Source organism: Mauremys reevesii, linkage group 7, assembly GCF_016161935.1.
Source record: "Mauremys reevesii isolate NIE-2019 linkage group 7, ASM1616193v1, whole genome shotgun sequence".
In the NCBI taxonomy this organism is placed as follows: Eukaryota; Metazoa; Chordata; order Testudines; family Geoemydidae; genus Mauremys; species Mauremys reevesii.
This window is the reverse complement of record NC_052629.1, coordinates 81,059,291-81,085,359: the sequence shown is the minus strand read 5'-3', so window position 1 is coordinate 81,085,359 and position 26,069 is coordinate 81,059,291. Positions and strand designations below refer to the sequence as shown.

The window sequence follows — 26,069 nt, the reverse complement described above, 5'->3', positions numbered from 1 at the left end:
TAGGAGTCCTCGCGGTGCCAGTGCTCCCCGGCGCAGAGGAGGTACTCGTCCCCGGTGCCGTGGCTGGTGCCGATGCAGGAGGAGTGAGAGCTGCCTCCATTAGGAGCTGCTTGAGGTGAATGTCCCGCTCCTTCTTTGTCCGGAGTTTAAACACCTTGCAAATGCGGCACTTGTCCGCGAGATGGGATTCGCCCAGGCACCTAAGACAGGAGCTATGAGGGTCTCCTGTGGGCATCGGCCTATGACAGGTCGAGCACGGTTTAAACCCCGGAAAACCGGGCATGGGCCCGGTGCCGGGTGAGGGAAAAGGGCTAAGCCCCGATCCCTCTCAACTATTTACACTAACTACTATTAACAACAATAAAAGTTAACTATAAATATCAAATACTGAACTATATACACAATAAACAGGAAAAAAATGAGCGAAAAGCTAGGGAAGTGGAGGACAGCTAAGCCGCGCTCCACTGTTCCAACGACCGACACGGGCAGTAAGAAGGAACTGAGGGGCGGAGGGGTCGGCCGGGGTATATATTCGGCACCATAGCGGCGCCATTCCAGGGGGCGCCCAGCCGACCCACCGAGTGTTGCTAGGGTAAAAGTCTTCCGACGAACATGCATGCGGTGCGCGCACACCTAATTGGAATTGATATGAGCAAGCACTCGAAGAAGAACAACTAGGTTCCAAGCAGTTGTTGTTGTTAACTTGGACTCTGGCTGTACGATATGAGTTTATAAAGGAATCCCATCTATTTCTTTCTCCACCCCATCCCTGTATGCAATTTTCAAATAAAACAATTTAAAATATAAACGTAGAATCTGCTGCTGCTGTGAGAATTAAGCCAGACATGCTGTTAAATAATAAATGAAACTTTTGTAAGGCATTTGGGAATAAAGTTTATTACACATGATTCCTCAGGATAGCAGTATATCTTTCTCTTCATCCACCCAGGCGGACTTACGTTTTCAGCCTCAGGTAAGAATGAGGTCCAATATTCTGGCATGAGGGAATCCGATCTTGAGTTCCCTCCCCTCCTGTTGTTGTGGAGGGCAAAACTTAATTTTCTTTTTCCTCTCCATTCCTGCTGCTAGAGGTAGGATCAGTCTTCCTGTAGTAAAGTGGTCATAACTGGGTTACCCACATAACTGGAGTGGAGCCATGTTCCACTCCTCCCTTACTTCCTGTTTCGTGAGTCATCCTCTTCCCCTCTGCCCCAATACACTGTGAGGTGTTATGCAGTAAAATAAAACAGCAAGTTCCCAGCCTGCAGTACTGTGACTAGAGCTTGGTTTGTGTGGTACTGAGCCTTCCCTTAACCATCACTTGCAAAATTTTCATGAGCGCATGGGAGGTTTCAAGCAACTGCTTGAATAATTTGTTTAAGAAATGTCTCACTCCACCATGTTCCCCACCCCTCCCCCTCCACATCCAAGTCCAAAAAATGCACTGAGGGCCTCTGTTTAATCACATGATTTACTACATGCAAACTAAAAAACCTGATCTTGCCATGCACTGGAGTTCAGGCTTGATCCTGTGCCTGACAATATTAGAGTTCTATTTCTAATTTCTTCACGTGTGTCATTGTTTAATGGTTTTTGTAAAGAAAAGATGCAGTTATAGGTGCTAATTCTGTGGGTGCTCTGGGGCTGGAGCACCCATGGGGCGAAAAAAATGCTCAGCACCCACTGATCAACTCCTTCCCCTAACCCCGCAGCCATCCCATCTGCTGGTGGGCCTTCCTGATCAGCTCCTCCCCATCCCTCCCAGCACTTGCCATGATCAGCTGTTCAGCAGCATTCAGGAGGTAAGGGCGGGGGAGGAGGCAGGAAGAGGGGGGCAGGGGTGGGGCAGGGGTTGGGGGAAGGGGGTAGAGTGAGGGTGGGGCCTGGGGCAGAGAAGGGGTCGAGCACTCCCAGGAACTGGGAAAGTCAGTGCCTCTGGATGCAGTCATTTTGGAAGCCTTATTATCTACCCTCTATTCCTTGACTTGTAGATACATTTCCTCATACTGTTTTCCTTGGAAAAATTTCAGAGTTATACTGCCTTTGGTTGTGAGCCATTAAATATCATCTTCTGACAATACAGTGTAATCCTTGGCAGGACCCATGCAGCAGCTATTGACAAAGAGCAAACAATGCCCTTTGAAGCTGCTGCCAATTAGAATAATTTTGTTTTAGCTGTTCATTCATTAGCAGAGAAGTAAATAGTGCAGACAGATGCTTGTGAAACAGGGTGTTTGTTCACTTGTTTTCTGTCCTTCTCTGGATTAATAAAATGACTCATAGGTACAATTGCCTGTTTGGAGGGAAAAAAACTGTAGGTGGAATGTGTATTGAGGCTACTGGGTTTTTTTGCCAAAACACCCCCATTCCACCATGCCCACACTTGTGATGTGATTCCTCTTAGAATGGCTACGTTCTGGAGCACTTTGTTGCTAAGGAGATCAGAACACCAAAGCCAGCAGAATCAAAGAGCACCTACAAGGATTTGGGTGGTTCACATCCATTTGAAAGGAATGGCTGGTAGGTGAGCAATGGAGAGCACAGAGTTGCCTATGAATGTCTGCACACTGCAGAAACACTTGGGAAGAAGCACTATAACCAGTTTTATGTCTTAATTTCTCTGTTGTGCCAATAGAAGGAGCTGAGGGGAGATAGAGAGGCTTTCATAAGAACATATCCAGTAGCTCTCTCTCTACTGCTGTGGCCCCCATCACTGTAGTAACCAAGCACTTCAGTGTATTTATCTGCATAACACCCCTGTGAGGTAAAAAATATATTATGTTTTACACATGAGACATGGGGGCATAGAGAGACTAAGGTCCATATCCACAAAAGGACTTAGGCACCTAATACCTTTGTGGGTCTGGGCCTAAGTGACTTACTCAAGGTCACATATGGAATCTGTAACAGAGCAGGGACTTGCCCTGGTACTCAGCAGACTGAGATTCAACACCTTAACCACTGGAGCATCCTTCCTTTCTGTATAAACACACATCATCTCTATAGCAGGCCACATATTTCTTGTAAAGTAAGAGAGTATTACTTAGTAAGATCCATATACTACAAATGAAACTCTAATTACAAAGAGGATTTTGTCACTTGAAGAACCTTTAAAAGTGTTTAATGTTTTACAGTTGATGAAGTATACTTTTTCCATCACTGTATAATTCAAAAGCAGGTGAAGAGGTTTTTCTGTAAGTTCTGCACAACAACAAAAAAATTACATTTGGGTGATGAAGGATGAACAACTTTCAGCTAAATAGGAAAAATTTTCAGGAAGCTATGAGAAACTGAAAGCAGGACAAGAAGGGAGGGTATTGTCATAGAACTCCTGATCGGAATTTAATTATAGCAGTTGCTACCTGGTGACTTCTATATTGAGGAAACAGTCAAACTAGAAGCACCCAACTGACTTAATTTGAGACACAGGAAATTTTGCTCAGCATTTAAGTGCATGAGAAAAAGCAGGAAACTGTTGGTTTGATTTTTTTTCTTTTTCTTTTATTTAAAAAGACTATAATTATGAAAAAAGAAACCAGTGCCTACAATGCAGCCACAGAGTTTTCAAACAGCAAATCACATATTCAAAAAGTGTTATCCACATAGGTAGGAGTACATTTCACAGCAACAACTCACCCAATAAACCAGCTCATATTTCACTCCTGTAACCACTCAATTCATGAGCGGTCCTAAAATTAGAATTTACTGAAGAGATCCTACATTTATTTTTTAAGACCACTGATGTTGGAAACTATTCCCTTTTAATCATGTGCCATTCACTCTTAAAGAGGAGCCTGTGTGGCTAGAGAAGAGGCTTGGGCCTAAATCCATAAAGGGACTTAGGCACTGAAATGCCTCCCTTCCCCGGCCCAGTGACTATTTAAATATTTATCCCAGTCAAATCATCATTGGGCCAGAAGAAAGGAAGGGAATGATGCTGTAGCCTGGTGGCTAGGGCACCCACCTTGGAGGTGGGAGACCCAGGGTCCAGTCCCTTTACTCCAATGACTTTTTTTTTGTTATTTATCCACAGTGAAACAGCTTTAACAGGAGAGACTGAGGGAGCCTTACATCATACTGTCCCATAGCTCTGTGGTTAGCAAATTCTCCTGAGAGGTGGAAGATCCTAGTTCAAGTTTTTTCTCCCCCTCAGCCAGAGGGGGGAATTGATCCTGTGGGATCTCCCAGATACTATGCAAGTGCTCTAGCTGCTGGGTTAAAACTTATAAAATGGGAAGTGATAGCATACTTCCTCATCATCCTGCCAGATTTTGAATGGGACCTGATCCAGTAAGTGACCTCTGATTGGCCCCACATGTGGGGGCATTTGTCTGCCTATCTTCCTCCAGTTGGTGGATCACTCTTAGGCTTAGGTGAGAGCTATGCAGAGCTCTAGAGAGACAACAGTGGACATGCCTGGTGGCAGAAATTTAGGCATCAAGGAAACTTTCTCCCTGAAAATTTAAGCACCAAGTACGTTTAGGTACCTACAGTGTTTGGCGAGAGTTTTGTGGATCACAGTGGTGCCTAAAACTGGGATTTAGGGGCCTAAATACCTTTCTGGATCAGGGCCTAAGGCTGTAGGAAGCAAAGAAGTGGAGGAGCAGGTTGGATCTAGAGCCAGGGATGGGAAAAGCGGAATGGGATCTAGAAGTTTGATCAAAGATTGAGGATAATTAACAAGGCAAAGAAACTCAAAGAGGAGAGGAGAACAGGTATTCCCAGGGAAAAGTGTAAAGGATTATAAAGTCAAGGAATTAGAAATGTATGGCTGGGAGGGGCCTCAGGAGGTCATCTAATGTATCTTGCTTATGCGGAGGCAGACCCAAGTAAATTTAGACCATGCCTGAAAGGTGTTTGTCTAACCCAGGGGTCGGCAACCTTTCAGAAGCAGTGTGCCGAGTCTTCATTTATTCACTCTAATTTAAGGTTTCGCGTGCCGGTAATACATTTTAATGTTTTTTAGAAGGTCTCTATAAGTCTATATATTATATAACTAAACTAGTGTTGTATTGTAAAATAAACAAGGTTTTCAAAATGTTTAAGAAGTGTCATTTAAAATGAAATTAAAATGTTGATCTTATGACGCCGGCCCGCTCAGCCCACTGCTGGTCTGGGGTTCTGTTCACCTAGGCCGGCAGTGGGCTGAGCGAGGCCTGCGGCCAGGACCCAGGCTGGCAAGGGTCCGTCAGCCAGAACCCCAGACCAGCAGCGGACTGTGCAGGGCCGGCAGCCAGGACCCAGAGGGCTGGGGGCGGGCTGGAGTCAGGGCTGGGGGCTGGAGGTGTCAGGGCAGAGGGGGGGCTAGGTATGGGTGGGGGTGCCAGAGTCAGGGCTAGGGTTGGGGGATGAAGGAGTCAAGCAGAGGGCTGGGTGTGTATGAGGGAGGTACAGGGCTCAGGGCAGAGGGTGTGGTGTTTGTGTGTGTGTGGGGGGTGTGTGTGCCAGGGCTCAGGGGAGAGGGTTGGGTGACTGCCCCCCGAAGAACTCCCGACCCGGCTGCTCCTTGTCCCCTGACTACCCCCTCCTGGGACCCCTGCCCCCCAGGACCCCACCCCCTATCTAAGCCTCCCTGTTCCCTGTCCCCGGACTGGACCCTACCCCCTACCGGTCCCCTGACTGCCCCGACCCGGCTCCACCCCCCCATCCCCCAACAGACCCCCCGGACTCCCCTGCCCCATCCAACCGCTCCCCGCCCCCTGACAGGACCCACAGAACTCCCGACCCATCCAACCCCACTCCCTGCCTGCCCCAACCCCTCTCCACACCCTTGCCTCCTGACAGGACCCCCCAGAACTCCCAACTCATACAATCCCCCAGCTCCTTGTCCCCTGACCACTCCCTGCAGAGACCCCCCACCCTAACTGCCCCCCCTGGACCCTTCTTGCTCCCGGTCCACTGACTGCCCTGACCCCTATCCACCCCCTACCCCCTCACAAACCCCCGGACTCCCATGCCCCATCCAACCCACCTGCTCCCTGACTGACCCCTCCAGAGACCCCGCCCCTAGCCACCCCCCCATCCAACCCACCCTGCTCCCTGTCCCCTGACTGCCCCCACCCCTTATCCAACACCCCCAGCCCTGGGCCCTTTACCTTGAGGCTCCACGCAGAGCCAGACACGCTGCCCTGCGGGAGAGCACAGCTCCGGCCCTCAGAGCGCTGCGCGTGGCGGTGGCAGAGCTCCAGTTGAGCAGGGAGCGTGTCTGCCTCCCCGCGGAGCCAAACACTGCCCCATGGGAGCGCGCAGCCCCAACCCCCAGAGCGCTGGTGTGGCAGCAGGGCTCCAGGGGAGGGGAGAAGGTGGGCGAGGGGCCAGCAGCTTGCTGCGTTCGGCCCGGCCCGGGAGCGCGGACCCCATGGCTTGCCGTGCTCAGAGAGTGGGGCCATTTGCCCACCCCATGCACACGGCTATGCTTCTGCTCCCTGCCCCCGTGGGGGGAGCGGAGGGCAGAGGAGAGCGAGCCGGGCTGGGCAGGATTTTTAATAGCATGCTGGAGTCCCGGCAGGCTCCAGCGTGCCATTAAAAATTGGCTCGCGTGCCGTCTTTGGCATGCGTGCCATAGGTTGCTGACCCCTGGTCTAACCTGTTCTTAAAAACCTCCAATGATGGGGATTCCACAACCTCCTTTGGAAGCCTACTCCAGAACGTAATTAGATAGATAAGATAGAAAACAAGAGAAACAACAATAACAAGGCAATGTATACATCAGAGAGTCTGATGAGGGGGGAAAACCCCAGACTCAGTCATTATACAGCTAGCTCTATAAAGAAAGAAATCAAAACAAGACAGCATTAAAATACTTAGGCTTGAATGATGCAAGGTTCATTTACAAATAAACCCAATGGCAGTTGCTAAAAATAGCAGACAATGATGATCCCTCACAAGTGTAGGAATTAAATAATCAAAATAGCTGATGTGAGGGAAGAGTCCAGATAGTGCTGTTAAAAATGGATATGTATAGAAACATTACATTAGGGGTGAAAAATATACATTGTAACATTTGGGTTACTTCAAGGCAGTGGTCCCCAACCTTTTCGTCTGGCGGGTGCCAGACGAAGGACCATGGCGGGGGTGGAGCACCCACCAAAATGCCGCTGAATTTCAGTGGCATTTCAGCGGCGATACCTCTCGATGACATCACTTGTCGGCGGCAAGCGGCGTCATCGAGCGGCGCTGCCGCTGAAATGCCGCAGAAATTCGGGGGCGACGCCTCTCTATGACGCCCCTTGTCAGTAGCAAGCGGCGTCATCAAGAGACGTCGCTGCCGAAATGCTGCCGAAATTCGGCAGCATTTCGGCGGATGCTCCACCGCTGGCCAGGATGCAGGCACATTTAGATGCCCCTGCGGGCGCCATGGCACCCGCGGGCACCTCATTGGGGACCCCTGCTTCAAGGGAACCCATGGAAAAAAGATTGAACTGCAGTTTATAAACAAAAGTGCAACTGATTTGCATAGTCTTGTTGTCCAAGCACAGGGCCTTCTAAGGCTGCTGGGGGAATGAGCCCCATTTTCTTGCTTCAAGAGGACCTCTAGCTACAGGCCACTGTCCTTGCCAAATCTAGAAGATTCTTTGAGAGGCCAGAAGCAGACTGATACCCCTTTTAAAAAAAACAAACAAACCCCGGAGCAGCAGAATTTGAAAAGATGCTGCCTCATAATAAACCTTAGAATAGTAGAGGACACTCAATCTTTATGCACAGCTGCTGGGAAACCTGTTGCTATTTAGGCTCATGGGATACTTCATGCACTTACTTAGGGAAGCAGTGCCACTCCTATGCTCACTGTGGTTCCCCTGAGGCTAGGAGACGGGGAAGAGAGGAGCAGCCAGAGAAAAATCACCTTTTCCCAGGAGAGAACAGTAGGGGGAGAAGTTGTGGTCAGGCTATGGGTCCTATTAAAAGATGGAAATGGTAAGGTTGGAGAGGTTCCTAGTTTGGGTGAAAGGAAACATCAGGAGGGCTTTTGGTAGGTCAAAAATCTAGATCTGTGCAAATTGAGGCCTGGTCTACATTACAGAGTTAGATTGATGTAAGGCAGCTTACATTGACCTAATTGTCAGTGTACACACTACAGCCTAGTCCTGCTGATGTAAGTGCCCTACTCATAGGTGCCGACTTCCACTGTGCCCCGTGGGTGCTCAACCCGCCCCAGCCCTACCCTCGCCCTGCCCCAATTCTACCCCCTTTCTCCAAGTCCCTGCCCCGCTTCTTCCCGCCTCCTCCCCCGAGCGTGCTGCATCCTCACTCCTCTCAGAAAGTCCTAAGCACCACCAAACAGCTGTTAGGTGGCAGGGGGGAAGCATTGGGAGGGGGAAGAGCGGGGACACGGCGCGCTCAGGGGGAGGAGGAGGAGGGGTTGGGGTGGGGGGAGCTTAGCTGCTGGTGGGTGCGGAGCACCTGCTAATTTTTCCCCATGGGTGCTCCAGCCCCGCAGCACCCATGGAGTCGGTGCCTATGGCCCTACTACACTGACATAAACCCTGTGCCCCTTGACAAGAAAGCCAGGCTAGGGGGCAGACTGGGACTGCCTCTGCAGGCGTTTCTTATAGTCCTGCGACTTTTTATAAGGGGACTTGTATTTAGAGTGGGCAGCCACTCTACCCTTCTCCACCAGAGCTTTGAACTCCTTCCTGTCACATTCCTGGAGGGAGTCTTCGAATTTGGGTAGAGAGCCCCACAAACTGAACTCTGTCTGTTACAGCTTTTCCCCCTATTCCATTTTGTTTCTTACAGCTGTCCCCCTACTCCATTTTGTTTTTGTTCTCCTCCTGTGGCCGCCCCACCCTGGCTGTTAAGTTGTTTACCAGTGCCACTGCCCTTCTCAAAGGGAGGGCCCCTTAAGTTGTTTAACAAGAGCCATTACCCTTCTCAAAGGGATGGCCACTTGTGCTGCATGCTAAGTGGGACCACTGCCCTGTTCAAAGGGTTAGTCCTGTTATCACCTTGTTAAAACCTGGGCTTGGCATAGGGTAGGCAATGTCCAGAGCTGCAAGACCTAAAGGCCAAATAGCTGAGCATATGAGTCATACCTGGGGGCTCAGTATTTGCCCAGACATGTTCTATGCCTACCTGCAGTCTTTTCCCTGCCTTCTCTCCTCTCTGTGAGAAGGGGAACCAATCAGAGTTACTGGCGGGAAGCTGCCTAAGTTTGCCTTTATAACCAGACATTTTCTGATTAGACTTTAGAAAGGTTCCTGCACTGCTGCCTGGTCTGATCAGCCAGGGGTTCTGGGGGGTCCTTTCTCCGCTCTCATTTTATTTTTGAGCGTACCCCCGTTTTTTAACTCCCCTCCCACGAACAATGAATTTTGCCTGGAGATCTCCTGATTATTGTGAACGAATTGAGTCCTCTCTGTATCCTCTGATGCTGAAACTGCTGTGCCTGCTTCTGCCTTTGCTGCTGTCCTGGGGATTGGTAAGAACTCCCTCTTGCAAACTTCCCCTGTCCTGGCTGCTGGCTCTGTTTCCCCAACAGACAGACCTAAGCTAACTCCGTGGTCTGTGCTGCTAAAAAATAAGCCTGTGCCACTGCCAAGCTGTGCCTCCCTGGATTCTATCCTGGGCAGCCCACTTGCAGTTGTCCCACTGCTGCAGCCACACCCTCTAAAACTACCCTTAGCATAAGGTGCACCCATTAAGTTAGGTTTAGCATTATACTCTGTAAGTTAGGCTTAGAGAATTGTTGCATTGTGTTTTGTTACTTGCTGATTTGTGTAGTCTTGGTTAAGTTAGATCATAGATAAGATTTTGCTGTGTTCTGTATAATTGTAATTAAGTCTGTCTTCCCACTGCAAACCCCCCCCACCCCGAGCTTCTCTGTGCTTCCCTACCTTGTTACACTCTCTCTGCTGCTTAAACTTACAGCCTGTTTGTTCTCTGTGTTTCACTGGAGTTTAAATCTCTAGCATAAAACCCCATTGGTTACTTTTTCCTCTCTGATACACCTCACATTCTATATTTACACCACTGTGACACATTTTTACCTAAAATTGTTTGTTATTTAACATATTTTTCCATAACTGTTAGTTGATTATATGCTGCTGTAACACACCCTTTACATAGAAATTGTTAGCTACCTGTTACATTTATATTTCTGTGTTAATTGGTTACCCACTGTATTGTATCCCACTGTATTGTACCCCACTATTGAAACCCCCCTACTGTTCACTAAAAGAAACCCCTCCCCAATTGTCTACCTTAACAAACACCAGACCCCTCACTATTGAATTTTCCCTGTTTTTGCATTTTATTAATAAAGCTTATTTTGCACCCCACCAGTGCAGTATTTGTCCCCCAAGATCCCCTACCTGCTGGCAGGGCAGGGACAAACTCATACCAACCCAGGAAAACCTGATGGTTCGCCACCCTTACTGGAAACTTAAGGACGAATAAATCTTTCTCCCAAATAAGTCCAGCCTCCTTGAGTCTTTATTTTTCGGAGTAGGAGCTGGTTGGCCCTGCCTCTCCCTGTGGTTGACCGACTCGACAACCAGAGAGTTGGGGGCAGGGTGGGTGTACAGGTATTCATGCCCCTTCGCAGACACAAAGTACTTCTGTTCTGCCCTCTTAGAGATGAGGGGCAAGGAAGCTGGGGTTTTCCACAAGGCATTTGGAACTTTTGCCACCGCTTTGTGGAGTGGAAGGGCCACCCAGCCTGGTACCAAGGCCAATAGGACATTGAAGAGGGAGTCCGAGGGTTCCTCCACCTCCTCGGCCTGAAGGTTGAGGCTTGATGCCACCCTTTTCAATAGTTCCTGGTGGGCCTTAGAGTCCTCCTGCGGAACAGAGGGAGGAGGGGCTGTAATCGTCTCCTCGCGGGAGCGTGAGGATGCAGGCATGGTACTCTGCGTACCCTCTGGTACTGGAGGTCCCACCACTTGGTCGCCCTCTGGGCACGGAACGGAAGACGCACATCCCACCGACTCCTTTCTGGGAGGCTGGGAAAGAGAGGCTGGCGGTTGTTCCGAGGCTCCGGCCACTGAGCGAGCCCCCACCATTGGTATCAAGGTGCCGGCCAAGGAGCCCGGTGCCACTGCACCTGTTTGGGCACTGGTGGAGCAGGCTGTTCAGCCTGACTAGCCTGTCCCATTGACTGATGACTACAAAGGGAGGCCGGGCTGGCGTACGACCTGCAACTGTCCCTGGACTGGGAGGACCGGTGGCGTCAGGAACAGTGCTGACCACAAGACCATGATTCCGATGTGGAGGAACAGTACTGCCAGTAGCAGCTGCTCTGCAATTGGCTCTGGCGGGCGGATCCGCGCTGGCGAGGCGCTGGCGATCGATGCACGGGACTGTGGGAAGAGAGATGAAGAATGGAAATGGTGTCAACGCCCGTATCGCGACAGGCTATAGTAGCCTCTCAGAGACGAGGACCTCTGGTGCCATCTGTCTCGGTCTCAACGGGGCCCACCCCCTTCGCGAGATCTACGGTCCCTCGAGATGGAGCAATGCCTGGAACCCCTGTCAGTTGGAACCCAGCCAGACAACCTGGTGGGGGTTGATGGTGAGCAGCGTGGACTATGCATGGGATGGTCACTGAGCAGTGATTGGCATCAGGAACATTCCCTCAACTGCCAACGGTACCGACCAGGAGGCGACTGTGGCTTGCCTCTGGACCGGGGAGCCAACGGTGGCAGTGCCCCTGGTACTGGCAGGGACATAACGTCCCAGACTGCTTGCAGGGCCTCCGGCATGGAGGGCACCTGGACATCCAGAGAAGTCTGCGCTGACTGGGCCGGGCTACTCCGCTCAACCTGAGTTGGAGGCCAACGGGGACCAAGAACTGCCCAACGTGGTCTAGTCTCTCCCCCGGTCTTGCTCCAGTGCCTTGGCAAAGACCTCTTCTTAGCCTTCTTGGTTGCCCTGCGGATGGGGAGCGGTGCTGACTGGTGGAAGGCACTGAAGGGTCGCCATGCACCAATGCCATGATACCTGGTGCTGACTCAGAGTGGCGCACCGGAGTTGGAGTCAGCGCCGACTCCATCAGAATGGCTCAGTGCTGAACGTCCCTTTCTTTCTTGGTTGGAGGCTTGAAAGATCTGCAAATCTTGCACTGATTGCTCAGACGGGTTTCCCCCAGACAGCATAAACAATCTGCGTGTGGGTCACTCACTGGCATCGGCCGCCCGGAAGTGTCGCACAACTTAAAGCCTGGGGCACACCTGACCCGGGCACACTAAACTAAACTAACACTCTTGGTAGTCCATCAATCCGATGATGACAAATCTGTGCAGATCATCTATTGTTAGTCTCATGGTGTGCCCTCTGATGACTATACAAGCCAATCCTAGAGGTGCACATTTTACTGCAGATAGTGCATGGGAAGTTTGCGGTCAGTGGATTGTGCGCTGCTGATGCTCTGTGACGTCGTTCGCGTGCCTCTTGTAGACACTGGCAGCGGTCTTCCTCAAAGGCGATGCAGGTATTTCTAACTGTTGCACACCACTGTGTTCTGTCACTGGCGGCGTCCTCAAGGTCCCTAGGTTTGATACTGCTGTACTGCAGATTGGCTTTGATGGTGTCCTTGTAACGTTTCCGTGGATGACCTATATGCCGGGTGCCCTGGGAGAGCTCACCATACAGAAGCTGACGGGGGATTCTGTTGGCATCCATGCGGCTGACATGACAGGTCCAACGTAGCTGTGACTTCATGATCATCATTTCGATGCTTGTCATCTGGGCTCTCTCGAGGACCTCGAGATTGGGCACTTTGTCTTGCCAGCAGATCTTCATGATGTTGCGGAGGCAGCGCATGTGGAATGCTTCAAGCTGCTTGATGTGACGCCTACATAGTGTCCAGTTTCGCACCCGTACAAAAGAGATGAAAGAACAACAGCTCTGTACACAAACAGTTTTGTTGACATCCGGATGTTGTGGTGATTTAAAACTTTGACATGCAGACAGCCAAGTGCCTGGCTTGCTTTGGATATTCGTGCATTGATCTCATTATCCAGTGATCCATCACTGGATGAGACACTACCCAGGTATTTTAAAGTTCTCCACTACTTTCAGCTGAGTGCCGTCAATGGAGATACTCGAGACAGAAGCATTTGCTCCAGGTGCAGGCTGATGGAGAACTTCTGTCTTTCCGAGGCTGATAGTTAGTCCGAAAAGTTGCGAGGCCTCAGCAAACTTGTTGACAATGTGCTGAAGATCATTTTCAGTGTGAGCCATGAGGGCACAGTTGTCAGCAAAGAGTGCCTCAAGAAGGAGTTTCTGCACTGTCTTAGTCTTCGCATTCAGGCGACGGAGGTCAAAAAATGAACCATCATGCCGGTATTTCAAGTATATACCTCGGTCCAGATCTTTCATTGCATGGTTAAGGACACATGCAAAGAACAGGTTAAATAGGACAGGAGCGAGAACACATCCTTGTTTCACACCATTGGTGATGCTGAAGGGGGCTGATGTGGCTCCATCAGACAATACTTCGTCTGTCATGCTGTCATGAAAAAGGCGTATAATCTGGGCAAATATTCTTGGGCAGCCCAGTCGTGTTAGAATGGTACAAAGGGCTTCCCTGTTGATGGTATCAAACGCCTTTGTCAGATCTACGAAGACAGCATACAGGTGCATGTTCTGTTCAATGCACTTCTCTTGTATTTGTCTGACAACAAACACCATGTCAACTGTGCTCCGGCCAGATCGAAAACCACATTGACTTTCAGGTAGATTTGCCTCAGAAATACTGGCTATTAGGCGGTTCAAGATGATATGGGCGATGATCTTCCCTCCAATGGAAAGGAGGGATATGCCTCTATAGTTTCCACATTCTGCTTTGCTGCCTTTGTTCTTGAAAAGAGAGACAATAGTAGCGTCACGGAGGTCCTGTGGTATGTTTTCATCCTCCCAGATGCTGATGATCACGCTGTGGAACGCTGCTAGTGCTGCTGGACCTGCTGCTTTGTATATCTCTGCTGGTATCCCATCTTTTCCAGGAGCTTTTCCTGAACTCATCTGGCTAACCGCTTTCTTAATCTCATCTATAGTGGGCGGAAAGTCAAGATCTGTCAGAGCAGGTTGTTGTGGAATTTCATTGAGGACATTATTATTCACGGTTGATGGTCTATTGAGAAGGTTGCTAAAGTGTTTCTCGCCATCTTTCGCTGATGCCTTCTTTATCTTTAATCAGCGTTGTGTTGTCTACTGGGAGCAATGGGGTGGTCCTTGGTTTAGAAGGTCCATAGACAGGTCTTAATAGCACTGAAGAACATCTTTAAGTTGTGGGTCTCAGCATAGTGCTCAATTTCTTTGGCTTTGCTCTCCCACCAGTTGTCTTGTATCTGACAGAGGTCTTTCTGTGTTTTGCTCTGAAGGTACTTGAAATGGTCCCGTTTAGAGACTGAGGAGGGGTCATTCTGTCATTCAATAAAGGCTTTTCTCTTTACTTCCAGTGTTGAGCATATTTCTTCTTGGTTCTCAAACCAATCCTGATGTGTTCTTTTCTTTGGTCCAAGAGATGTTATTGCTGTGTCAGTCACTATCTTCTTGAACTGGTTCCACTTTTCGGTTACAGTACCAATCAGTTGTCCATGGGATGTCAGTTTGTCATCAAGACTCTTCTGGAAATTGTTGAAACATTGAGCATCCTTCAGTTTGGCTACATTGAAAGCAGGTCGCACATGCTTAGGGCATTTGTGCTGCAAGGGAGCGATGTAAGGTTGAAGAGACGTCCTGACTAATCTGTGATCTGTCCAGCACTCTGCGCCTCGCATTACCTTGGTAATCAGTACGTCTCAGATGTCTCGCCTTCTGACAATGGCATAATCTATCAGATGCCACTGTTTGGACCTAGGGTGCATCCACGTCGTTTTGTACTTGTCCGCTTGTCAGAACAGAGTGTTGGTAATGGTCAGGTCATTTTCAGAGCAAAGACTCAAAAGGAGTAGTCCATTGCTGTTCATTTTGCCTACACCATGTGGCCCAATTACTTCTTTCCAGTTCTCGCTGTCAGCCCCAACTTGGGCATTGAAATCTCCGAGTAGGAGTAGTTTGTCTGTTACAGGTTTAGCCTTGATCAGTCTGTCGAGATCTTCATAGAATTGTTCCTTTGAGTTGTCAGAGCATGTTAAAGTGGGTGCATATGCACTGATGATGGTGACATGACGTTTGGCATTTAGTGGGAAGCGTAGCTTCAGCAATCTTTCATTGATACCCACTGGAAGGTCTGGGAGTTGATGCATCAATGAGGTTTTTATTGCCAGACCAACTCCATGTATTCTGTCCTCTGTCTCAGTCTTACCCTTCCAGAAGAAGGTGTAACCACTTCCTGGTTCGCTCAAGAAACCTTCCCCAGGCAATCTTGTTTCACTTAATGCCGCTATATCGATGTTGTAGCAGACTAGTTCTCGAGCAATGAGAGCTGTCCTTCTCTCAGGTCTTGCAACAGCTTCTCGATCCATGAGGGTACCAACATTCCATACACCAATGGTAAGTTTTCTCAAATTTTTCTTTTGGTTTTGGCCGCAAATTGGGTTGAACTGCCAGCCGCGGCTTGCTGGCCAGTTGTTGTAGGGCAGGCAATTTTTAGGCCACCTTTTCTAGGCCCCTCCCTTACTAGGGTGAGCAGTGCTGTCCTGAAGAGGGCTGCTCAGACGTCTGGGATGCTGCCGGGCAACTCTGCTGCCCCAAGTACAGAGCTGGACGACCACCTATCCACAGGCTGCCTGCGTGCAGGATTGGGACTACGACTCCCAGTGGTAACCTCCACCTGTCGCTTTGCCCCTCCCCCATCGCCGCAGGACTTGGCTGGTATGATGATGATGTTTGATGATTTGCACAGGACCTGTGCGTGAAAGCTTTTTAAGTGGTAGAGCCGTTGCATGGGAGGAATCCCACTCTCTCGACCTTAGAAGCCAGACACCAAGGGTACAAAAAATCGTCACGACTGGTAACTTCTTTGGTTGCAGTGGATGGCCTTGACATCTTTCATGCCTCGTCAAACCCTTCGCTTTCCACAAAGTGTTGCAGAACTGCCTTCTTGGCCGTTGGATCTTAGTGACCTCTTTCACCCAGTCCGCCGGAGCTGACATCGCATGCAGGGTAGGCATATCCCTAATTCACTGAGGGTTTGAGTCCCATCAGTTACACTCACCTGGTTTGGCTTGTCTGTCGAAGCCGTTGCCTGGGGTGTGGCCGCTGCACATGCTGCAGCTACTTGGAGCCACAGGTGAGAGCTGAGTGACAGGTGGGAACCAAAGTGGACGGACTACCCCCGAAGGGGTACGACAAGTCTCTCCATCAGAGGTACTACCCCTCCCTGGCCACCCCATACACCCTAAACTTAAACTAACACTAATCTAGGGATAACTTGGTGGTTTGAGCATTGGCCTGCTAAACCCAGGGTTGTGAGTTCAATCCTTAAGGGGGCCACTTAGGGATCTGGGGCAAAATCAGTACTTGGTCCTGCTAGTGAAGGCAGGGGGCTGGACTTGATGACCTTTTGGGGTCCCTTCCAGTTCTATGAGATAGGTATATCTTCATATATTTAAACTACTTCAACTACTACTACTACTACGAACGGACAAGAGTTCTAGAGGAAAGCTGCAGACAAGCTGGAGCAGAGCAGTTCTGATGCACCTTCACTGGCGGCAAGAAGGAACTGAGGGTGTGGGGAGCGCGCAGCACCCCTTATACTGTCCCTTAGAGGTGCCACTTCAGGGGGTCACTAGGTGTGCTCCCCTATGGGTACTGCTAGGGGAAAAACTTCCGGCACCAGTGATTACGGCGAGCATGCACACCTATTGTGGAATACACATGAGCAATCACTCGAAGAAGAAGATTGCCTTTCTGCACAAAAGATGTGCTTCAACTCACAGGAGCAGTGAAAGGATTTTTGTACAGGAAGAACGAGGACTGAAAATGGGAATAATAGTATTTCTCTACCTCACAAGGGTATTGTGAGGATATATACATTACAGATTGTGAAGTGCTTTGAGATATACTGAGGAAAGGCACTATATAAGAGCCAGATATTTATTATTATTGTTAGGGGGAGAGATGGCATCCCAAGTTGCACAAATCCTCTCGTGATCTCATCAGAAAGGAAATTATTCCCAAGATGTCAGTTAGTTTACCCTGAAGGTGATTATTGGAGTCCAAATTATGTCTGCAAACATGCTGGGGGAGAACTTCGTGGTGCACTGAGGGTACATCTGCACTGCAACTGGAAGTGTAATTTCCAGCTATGGTAAACATAGTTACACAAGCTTTAATTGAGCTCCAATGTAGCCAAGGCAGCACAGGCAGGCAAAGTGACACGAATGGCTAGCCTGTGCTGCTGCCCACTATGCCATGGCTACACTGGTGTTTTTATCAGATGTTTGTCTACCCAAGCTGGAAATTGCACCTCCAGATGCAGTACAGATGTACTCTGAGTCTATTCTTGCAGTATACTGTTTAGATTTAGTTAAGGACCAGTAATTGGTAGCTTGCAATGTGATAATTTTCACATATATTCCAACTGTTCCCATCTGTAGTAAGGAAAAATAATTCTTTCCACATGTCTCATGTTTACTTCATGTGACAATTGGAAGTAAAAGGATCACTTTATTTTCTCACTTCACTTTTATGATGAGTCCAAATTCTGCAGCTCAGTTTTAGTATTGAGCTGCCTGACTTGAAAGCTGCATTTGAGAAGCATGTGTGTACTAGGTAGAGCAAACTGAGACCCCAATCCTGAAAGCACTTGTGTAATGTGTTTAATTTTAAGCACACAAGTAGTCCATTAACTTCAGTGTCTCTACTCAAGCACTTTAAAGCACATATATAAGTATTTGCAAGACAGGGGCCTGAGTCAACAGTTTCCCTTACAATGTATTCTGGGATATCAATAAGAAATCACAGCAGCTCAGGCACATGAGTTCAGCAGCAGAGAAGTTGAGAGGAAGCTTAGGGCAGGTCTACACTAAGGGCGGGGGTCGAACTAGGGTACGCAAGTTCAGCTACGTGAATAGCGTAGCTGAATTCGAAGTACCCTAGTTCGAACTACTCACCCGTCCAGACGCCGCGGAATCGCCTTTTGCAGTGGTGGAGTACTGGAGTCGACCGCGGCGCTTCCGGAGTTCGAACTATCGCGTCCAGATTAGACGCGATAGTTCGAACTCCGAGAAGTCGAACTCACCGCGTCGACCCGGCTGGTAAGTGTAGACTAGCCCTTAGAGAACTAGTGTAAAGCCTATCAGAGTGAACTAAATAGACCTTTTGTTTTGTATTTTTTATTTGTCAAGTTTTATTTGTTTCTTGTTAAAACAACTGCATTGTAGCTAAAATATTCTAGCCACTTTCTGTGTCAGCATTCCACATCTCACCTATCATTTAGGGTGTTAAAAAGAGAGGTTGATTACTATTCTTTTTCCTCCTCCTTTGTGATTATTCAAAGCTAGGGAAGATTACCCAGAAAATTTAGCCTGAGTGATCCATTCTTGGTAATGTGCTGCTCTTAGAATTAAATTGAGAAAGATCAGGGAAATAACCCCATTCCCTAAGTAATAAGGATCCTATTAGGCATTTGTTGGCAACATTTAAACTCACTTGATAACCCTCCAATCACTTCTTATAGGCAGTTTTGGCTGTGACATCCTATTAATGGATTTGAATTTTTTTCATTGCTGCACTAGAGCTCACATCAGCTGGGAAACTTTCACACATTACCCTAAATTAGTTATTCTTCTAAGTGTCTCTTTTACCCTTGCTGTTTTCTTTCCTCTTTCTGTATCTTACCTTTATTAATATTAAATAACTTTTAAACTTTAAAACACTGTAAGCTGTTTAATATTTCTGCGAGGAACACACACATGAGTAAAAAAACAAGGAGTCCTTGTGGCACCTTTAGAGACTAACAAATTTATTTGGGCATAAGCTTTCGTGGGCTAGAATCCACTCCTTGGTTTTTGTTTTTTTTCCTGATACAGACTAACACGGCTAGCACTGAAACCTGTCACACATGAGTACAACTCCATTAGAGAAGTGACTTGCCTAGGTGGATTTGGTATTAGTGCCAGGATTAGTAATCAGGAGTCCCTAACTCTCAGTCTTGTGTTTGAACCACTGCTTTATCCTCTTTCCTTTCCTGCCTTCATCTTCTTTTCCCTCCACCCTGTGTCTTTTTCATTACTCTTCACCCCACAAGCAATTTTTTTGCTTCCTTTCCTTGTGCGAGTTTATAATTTCCTGCTTCTTTGATTAATTCAGACAGCAGCACTCCTGTGCAGGGACTTTGCCAGCTACCTTGATGAACTAAAGAGATGCTAGTGCTGGAACTCCTGATTTAATGCAGCAGGAAAGAGGTGGCCTAGCAGCAGCAGTAATATTCAGTTAAAATGGGTGGGAAATCTGCCTGAACTGGAAAAATCACAAAATACAATAATTGCACAGCTGCAATTCTTATCAAGCTACTGATTCTTTCCAGTGGTTTTGCTTAATGAGGATATTGGCCTTCAAAAGGAAATGGGTTTTTTTGCACATGCTGAGGTTCTACTGGTGTTTCTTTGTAAATCTACAAAACTGTCAGTTTCTGTATTCAAGCTGTCAAGAACTCAGAGAAGGGATCCAAAGGACTAAAGAACATGATTAGACTACATGTTAACCTACAGTTCAGCTATGTGCCCACGGACAAGTCTTCAGCTTTTTGTCTCCCTGCTGTGCACTGCATGGAGTTTTTAAAATCAATTTCCTTTTGGCTACAGCTAGCAACCTTTTTATTTAGAATTAATGCTCCTATTAGCTACTGAAATCAAACACATGCTTGTATCTGTGCCTTTTCTTTCCCCATACAAAATTAGGTTAGTGGATAAAGAGTTCCTCTCAATTTTTGTTTTGTTATCACAAAAGGTTTCAGCTCCAGTCTGGGAGAAGAAGGTTTGCAGATTTCTGAGCTCCTTTATGCTTACTGACTTTATTAATTAGTGTGATAGACCCAGGCCAGTTGGGTACAGCAGAATAGCAGAAGGCAGATATACTGGCCACTGGATTAACAGTTTTCTGTTCCCTGACTGACCAGAGCAGGGGCTGCTCCAGGCTAATGAGAACACCTGACTCTAATTAACCTGTAAAGAGTCAGGTGAGGCCATTCAGTTAATGTGACCACCTGACTCTAATTAAGGCCTTGCTGATACTATAAAAAGGGCTTACTCCAGTCAGGCAGGGGAGAGGAAGTGTGGCTGAAGGGCTGGTTACTGAAGACACCCTCAAACCATCGTTAAAGGAGCCCTAAGGTAAGGGTGAAGGAGGGAGAAGCAGGAGAGCTGTGGGGAAGTGGCCCAGGGAAATGTCAACTCTGGCAGTGAAAGGTTGGCTGCCAACAACTGCTACCATTAGGGTCCCTGGGCTGGAAGCTGGAGTAGAGGGTGGGCCTGGGTTCCCCCAACCCACCACTACAGGAACATCTCCTGGAAGGGGAAGTCAGGTCCCTGTCAGGACAGGAGGCTGAACAGAAACTGTGGGAGTTCTCTCACCAACCTCCTTGCAGGCCTATGATGAAAAGGGTTCAGTAGACTGTAACCCTGGCCCTAGAGAGAGAAGGGCTATGTGGAGGGTCACAGTGAGCCACTGAGGCTAGCATAAACCACCTAGAAGCGCAGGACCCATGGGAGCAAGGTCAGAGCTCTGCCACATTAGTTAAACTGACCTAAACATGGAGGCTTTTTCCAGTAACTTATACTATTTGCTGGGAAATATACTAGTAGAGTAAAAAGAGAAAACATTAAAAAAAAAACAGCCACAGTAGAACCTTGTTGTTTCCCAACATGTATAATTTGTATCAGAAAAGTTTCTCTGACTTTTCTGAATAAATTTCATAACCCAAATTTGACTTGATTAAACTCAAGGACCATGTGGAGGGAAAAACTGTCAACATTCTGCCCCTGCTACTGTAAGACGGTCATGTCTACACTACAACGTTTGGTTGACAAGTTACATCAGCATAAAACCAATGACTTTTGTATATTGCTCAGGCAAATGCATACTTGGCTACTTGCATTGGAACTGTGCATACACATCACAAGTGGCTATGTGGATGGAAAATGCAGTGCATCATTGGCAGGTATTCCAGCTTGCCCCCTGCTGCTGTCCAGAGCAGTGCTTTATGGGATATTTTTGCAGTGCTTTATGGGATAGCAGCTATTTGCCAGGGATTTCTGGGAACTGGGTGTCAAATTCCCACAATGTTATTGTCTCCATCTCATAATTTTAATGCCTCATTTTAAAACTTCCACAGTCCAGTGTGTCACTCTAAGTTTCTGCCATCTCTCTGGCAGAAGCCTGGATCCTGAAGAACTCAGCACAATTTTAATGACTACTGCTAGTACAGGACACATGATTCTCCAGTATTTGCAGAACTTCAACAAGTACTACTACAGCTGGGTGTGTGTGAGGAGAAAGAAGAGGTATTCAGCAATGATGACTGTATGCTGATGGACACAGCGAATGAAAATGCCAGGTTGCTGCTGGTATTCCCAGAGCAGCTCTACATGGTGGCTCACTGCTTCTGGTCTTGAGAAACAAGCACTGATTGGTGTGATCACATTGTAATGCATGATTGGAATGATAAGCAGTGATCTGCAGAATTTTCAGATGCAAAAGGCCACATTCCAGGTTCTGTGTGCTGAGCTTGCTTCAGTGCAGGGACACCAGAATAAGAGCTGCACTGACAGTGGAGAACCAAGTGGTGATCACGCGGTGGAAGCTTACAATGACAGATTGTTACCACTCCATGACCAAACAGTCTGGAGCTGGAAAATCCACAGTGGGGGCCATCTAACACTCATCCAAGTGTGCAAGGCTATTAAGTGTATCCTGCTACAGATGACTGTGATTCTCAGCAATGTGCAGAAAATAGTGGATGGATTGGCAACAGTGGGGTGCCCAAATTGTGCTGGGGTGACAGGTGGCACTCTTATCCTTATTCTGGCACCACCCCACCTCATCAGCGATTATATAAACAGAAGGGATACTTTTTCCATGGCTATGCAAGTGCTAATGGATCACTAGAGATGCTTCACTGATGTCAATGTGGGCTTGTCAGGGAAGGTGCATGGTGCTCATATCTTTAAGAACATAGGACTTTTCCAAAAGCTGCAAACCAGGACATTATTTGCTGACTGGTGGATTACTATTGGTGATGTTGAAATGCCAGCAATAATTATGGGAGACACAGACTATCCTGGTTCATGATGCTGTATACTGGCCACCTCAACAGTTTGATGACAAACCTCAACAGTGCCAAATAAAGATTCAACTACTGATTCAGCACTGCAGGATGACTGTTGAATGCATTTTTGTGTGTATAAGTTGTATACAGAGTGGTCCCCAGCCAAACCATCACAATATTTTTTTTAAAGTTGAAGAAAATATTAACTTACTCTATAAAACATCACTTCCATTGGCTCCTAGTCTCCTGCAGTGTGCTATAGAATTCTGACACATATCAAAGTCAAATCACCTACTGATGCACCTCTCTGAAAAACAGTTTCTGGGGTGGGATGCTATTATGATTACATTGACTCTCGTTAGCTATATGTTCTCTCTCTCATGCTGCTACAGCAAAAACAATACATTATGTATTTCTGCAGAAATTAAACTATGGTTGTCTATATATTATGCAAATGCCTGAAGCATGCCAATGGCATTTCATGCATATATAAGAATACATATAAAGCATATTTTTCAGTAAAACTAATCTGTGCTGAAGCACAAAATAAAACCCCACCACCTTCCATCAAGCTTTCATAATCTGAGTAGAATTTGGGGTTTTTTTGGACTGCTAACCTTAATAATTAATTAGTTAATAGTGAATAGCTGTTTTATTGTTTTCCTAGTGATTAGGAAAGTCTAGATAAGATACACTAAAGCATTTCATGTATACCAAGCAAGAAACTGCATTTATTTTGGTTGCAGTCCCTTTTTATTTCTACATCTTCTTTTGAAATGATGCTTTTCAAGGATCAAGAAAAGGATATGTTTATCCTTTTGTAACATTTATATTCATCTGGCCTCTTTATCTCCCTTGGAAATCATATTCTCTGCTGAATAGATCTGGATGTACAATAAACCAATCAAAAGTTCCTATGCAGTATGTTAAAAGTGGCCTTGGTTTTTTTTAAAGTTGGTCAATTGGTGACCAACTGAGCAAGGGGTCATATGGGCTCCTCCTGGAACATAGTCACTCTGTGCAGCTTCCCTAAATACAGGTGTGTTGTGTGTGGTTTGTTTGTTTGTTTGTTTGTTTTAGAAAATGGTATAGAAAATGGTATAGAATTTTAGAAGGAGCCTAGGAGTGTTGAGAATCAGAAGAGTTTAGCAAGTGTACTTGTGTTTGATTCCTTCATTTAATTTCCTTTTGTTTGGAAGAGACAGATGAAATTTGTTTCTCTTGTAGGTATTATGAAATTAGAATAACTTTCAAATCAAATTTTTGAGGTGGTGGAGAGGTGCAACATCACAAGCACTCTGGATACTGAAATATAGAAATTTGATAGCGAGGAAAAACATAACTGGTACATGATTTTTTGGTTACATCCCATCACAGAATGGACTAATGATTAATCATATCACTTTTACATAGCCTTCACTTGAAGGTTCGCAAAGCACTTTGCAAACTGTGCAACAAACTATAATTAAGGATCACTTCATTCTCCATTCAAATACCAACCTCTGTGATAGGAAGTGAAGACTATCTTTTTATCCAAATGAACCCCCAGGGGGAATTTAGGGACAAAAAATGTAATTAGCAAAGTTGGAATCTGGCCAGACCAGTACTCACAGGAGTCTGATTGAATGCTCGTATAGTTAATAGAAAATACTGTGCTTTCTCTCTTGACTAACCTGATCCCTGAATGCTTTTAAACCTTAAATTTTTATTTTTCAAAGGAGCCTAACACTCCTAGGCTCCTTCTAAAATTCTTGTTTATAATTGATTCCAGTTTTGTGTCCTATAACAGTACTTCAGTAGCACAGTGTTCCTGCTTGACAAAATGCTAGATCATTGATTCTGTGCAGATCCTGAGGAAAGACTGCTATCTACTGAAACTCTAACCCCACTTCCTGGAGCATGTAGGTGTTCCTGGATATCCATCCAGTTACAGAATGGTGTGACCTTGCTTTGGTTCCATGATCTCCTGGGATCACAGGAAAGATAGTATAGCTACAGGTAATAATTACTCATCCTTTTCTAGAACACCCTGATGCAGATTTAACACTTAGTCATTCCATTTGGAGGAAGATTAACAATCTAAAATATAGTAATAAATTGAACAGTATATACTGAAGAATTAAAGTATAGAAGAGCAGTTAATTAAGAGAAGTAGATAATTGGGGTAGTTTTCCCTCAGCTGTGGCCTTCATTAACTTACTGAAATTGCCTCCATCCAGTCTGCCACTGCCTGACCAGTTCTTCTCTAGCCTCAGGTGGCAGCTCCCATCCAGTTCACTGCCACCATTCTACCAGGTCAGATCCAGTACTGCCAGCTCTTACCTAAGTAACCAACAAAGTCCACAATGTTTGATTAGAACTAGGGCTGTCGATTCATTGCAGTTAACTCATGTGATTAACTCAAAAAATTAATTGTGATTAAAAAAAAATCATGATTAATTGCAGTTTTTATCGCACTGTTAAACAACAGAATACCAATTGAAATGTATAAAAATGTTCGATGTTTTTCTACATTTTCATATATATTGTATTCTGTGTTATAATTGAAATCAAAGTGTATTATTTTTATTACAAATATTTGCACTGTAAAAATGATAAACAAAAGAAATAGTATTTTTCAATTCACCTCATCCAAGTACTGTAGTGCAATCTCTTTATTGTGAAAGTGCAACTTACAAATGTATTTTTTTTTGTTTCAGCTTCTTCAACAAATGAATTAGAGGTCCTACAGCCAATAGTCAGTCAGTCACTGTCACTACACAGTCTTGATTTATCCCCAGAGCAGGTCTAGCTTGTAGACTCAATGAGGCCAGGGTCCCATGGAAAAAACAGTATGTGATCATGTAATTAAAGACTGTATCATACTGCACATGCACAATTGTCAAGGCTAATTCCCCACTCTGGCACTTAGAGTGCAGAAAGTGGGGGCCTGCAAGGATTCTAAAAAATAATAATTAAGTGTATTAAACTCCCCAGGTTACAGCTTTTCTCTGACCTTGGATTGGTAGATGCTGCCACCACCCAAGTGCAGATCCCCTTTGAGAGCTCAGGAAGGCGCACTTGGGAATTCCTTCCTGTGGGGTACCCTCAAGCCCTTTCAGCCCCCACCCTGGGGAATCATGAACTCTATCATTTCATCCAAGTTTCCTTCCACTTTCAAATTCTCAACCAGTTCCTTCATATTTGTCAGAATCAAATCTAGAACAGCCTCTCCCCAATAGCTTTCCCCACCTTCTGAAATAAAAAATTGTCTCCAATACATTCCAAGAACTTGTTGGATAATCTGTGCCCTGCTGTGCTATTTTCTCAACAGATTTCTGAGTAAGTTGAAGTCCCCCCCTCACCACCAAGTCTTGTGCCTTGGATGATTTTGTTAGTTGTTTAAAAAAAGCCTCATCCACCTCTTCCTTCTGGTTAGGTGGTTTGTAGTAGACCCCCCCACCATGACAGCACCCTTGTTTTTCACCCCTTTTATCCTTACCCAGAGACCTTCAACATGGCTGTCTCCTATTTCCATCCTGACAGCCGTAGTTAGAACCTTGCTTCCCAGAGCCAAGATGACACTCCAGAAGAAATCCTTACTTTCTATCTAGTTATCCATCTTGGGCCTGACTAGATTTAAATCTTATCTTAAATCTGTACACTTTGTATTCTGTATTGTAATTAAAATGGTTGTATTTGAAAATGTAGAAAAATATCCAAAAATATTTAACAAATTTGTTTAACAGTACGATTAACTGCAATTAATTTTTTTGAGTAAATCACGTGAGTTAACTGCAATTCATCAACAGCTCTATTAAATATACACAAACATGCAAGGGCTCACTATGAAGCCATTACTTACATTCCAGACAGCACATTTACATGACAGTCCACTCAGTGTAGATGGGCGTCTCCCATGGTCCATTGTTGCTTC

General features: G+C 46.4%; 1 long non-coding RNA gene across 1 annotated transcript; it reads right to left on the bottom strand.

Annotated features, from left to right (window-relative positions):
• Window positions 1-990: 990 nt before the first annotated feature.
• LOC120409464 lies at window positions 991-26,069 on the bottom strand. The gene is made up of 3 exons (XR_005601308.1): window positions 25,998-26,069; window positions 24,354-24,475; window positions 991-1,106 (listed from the first exon to the last, which is right to left on the bottom strand). It is a non-coding gene; the product is annotated as an uncharacterized LOC120409464 (long non-coding RNA).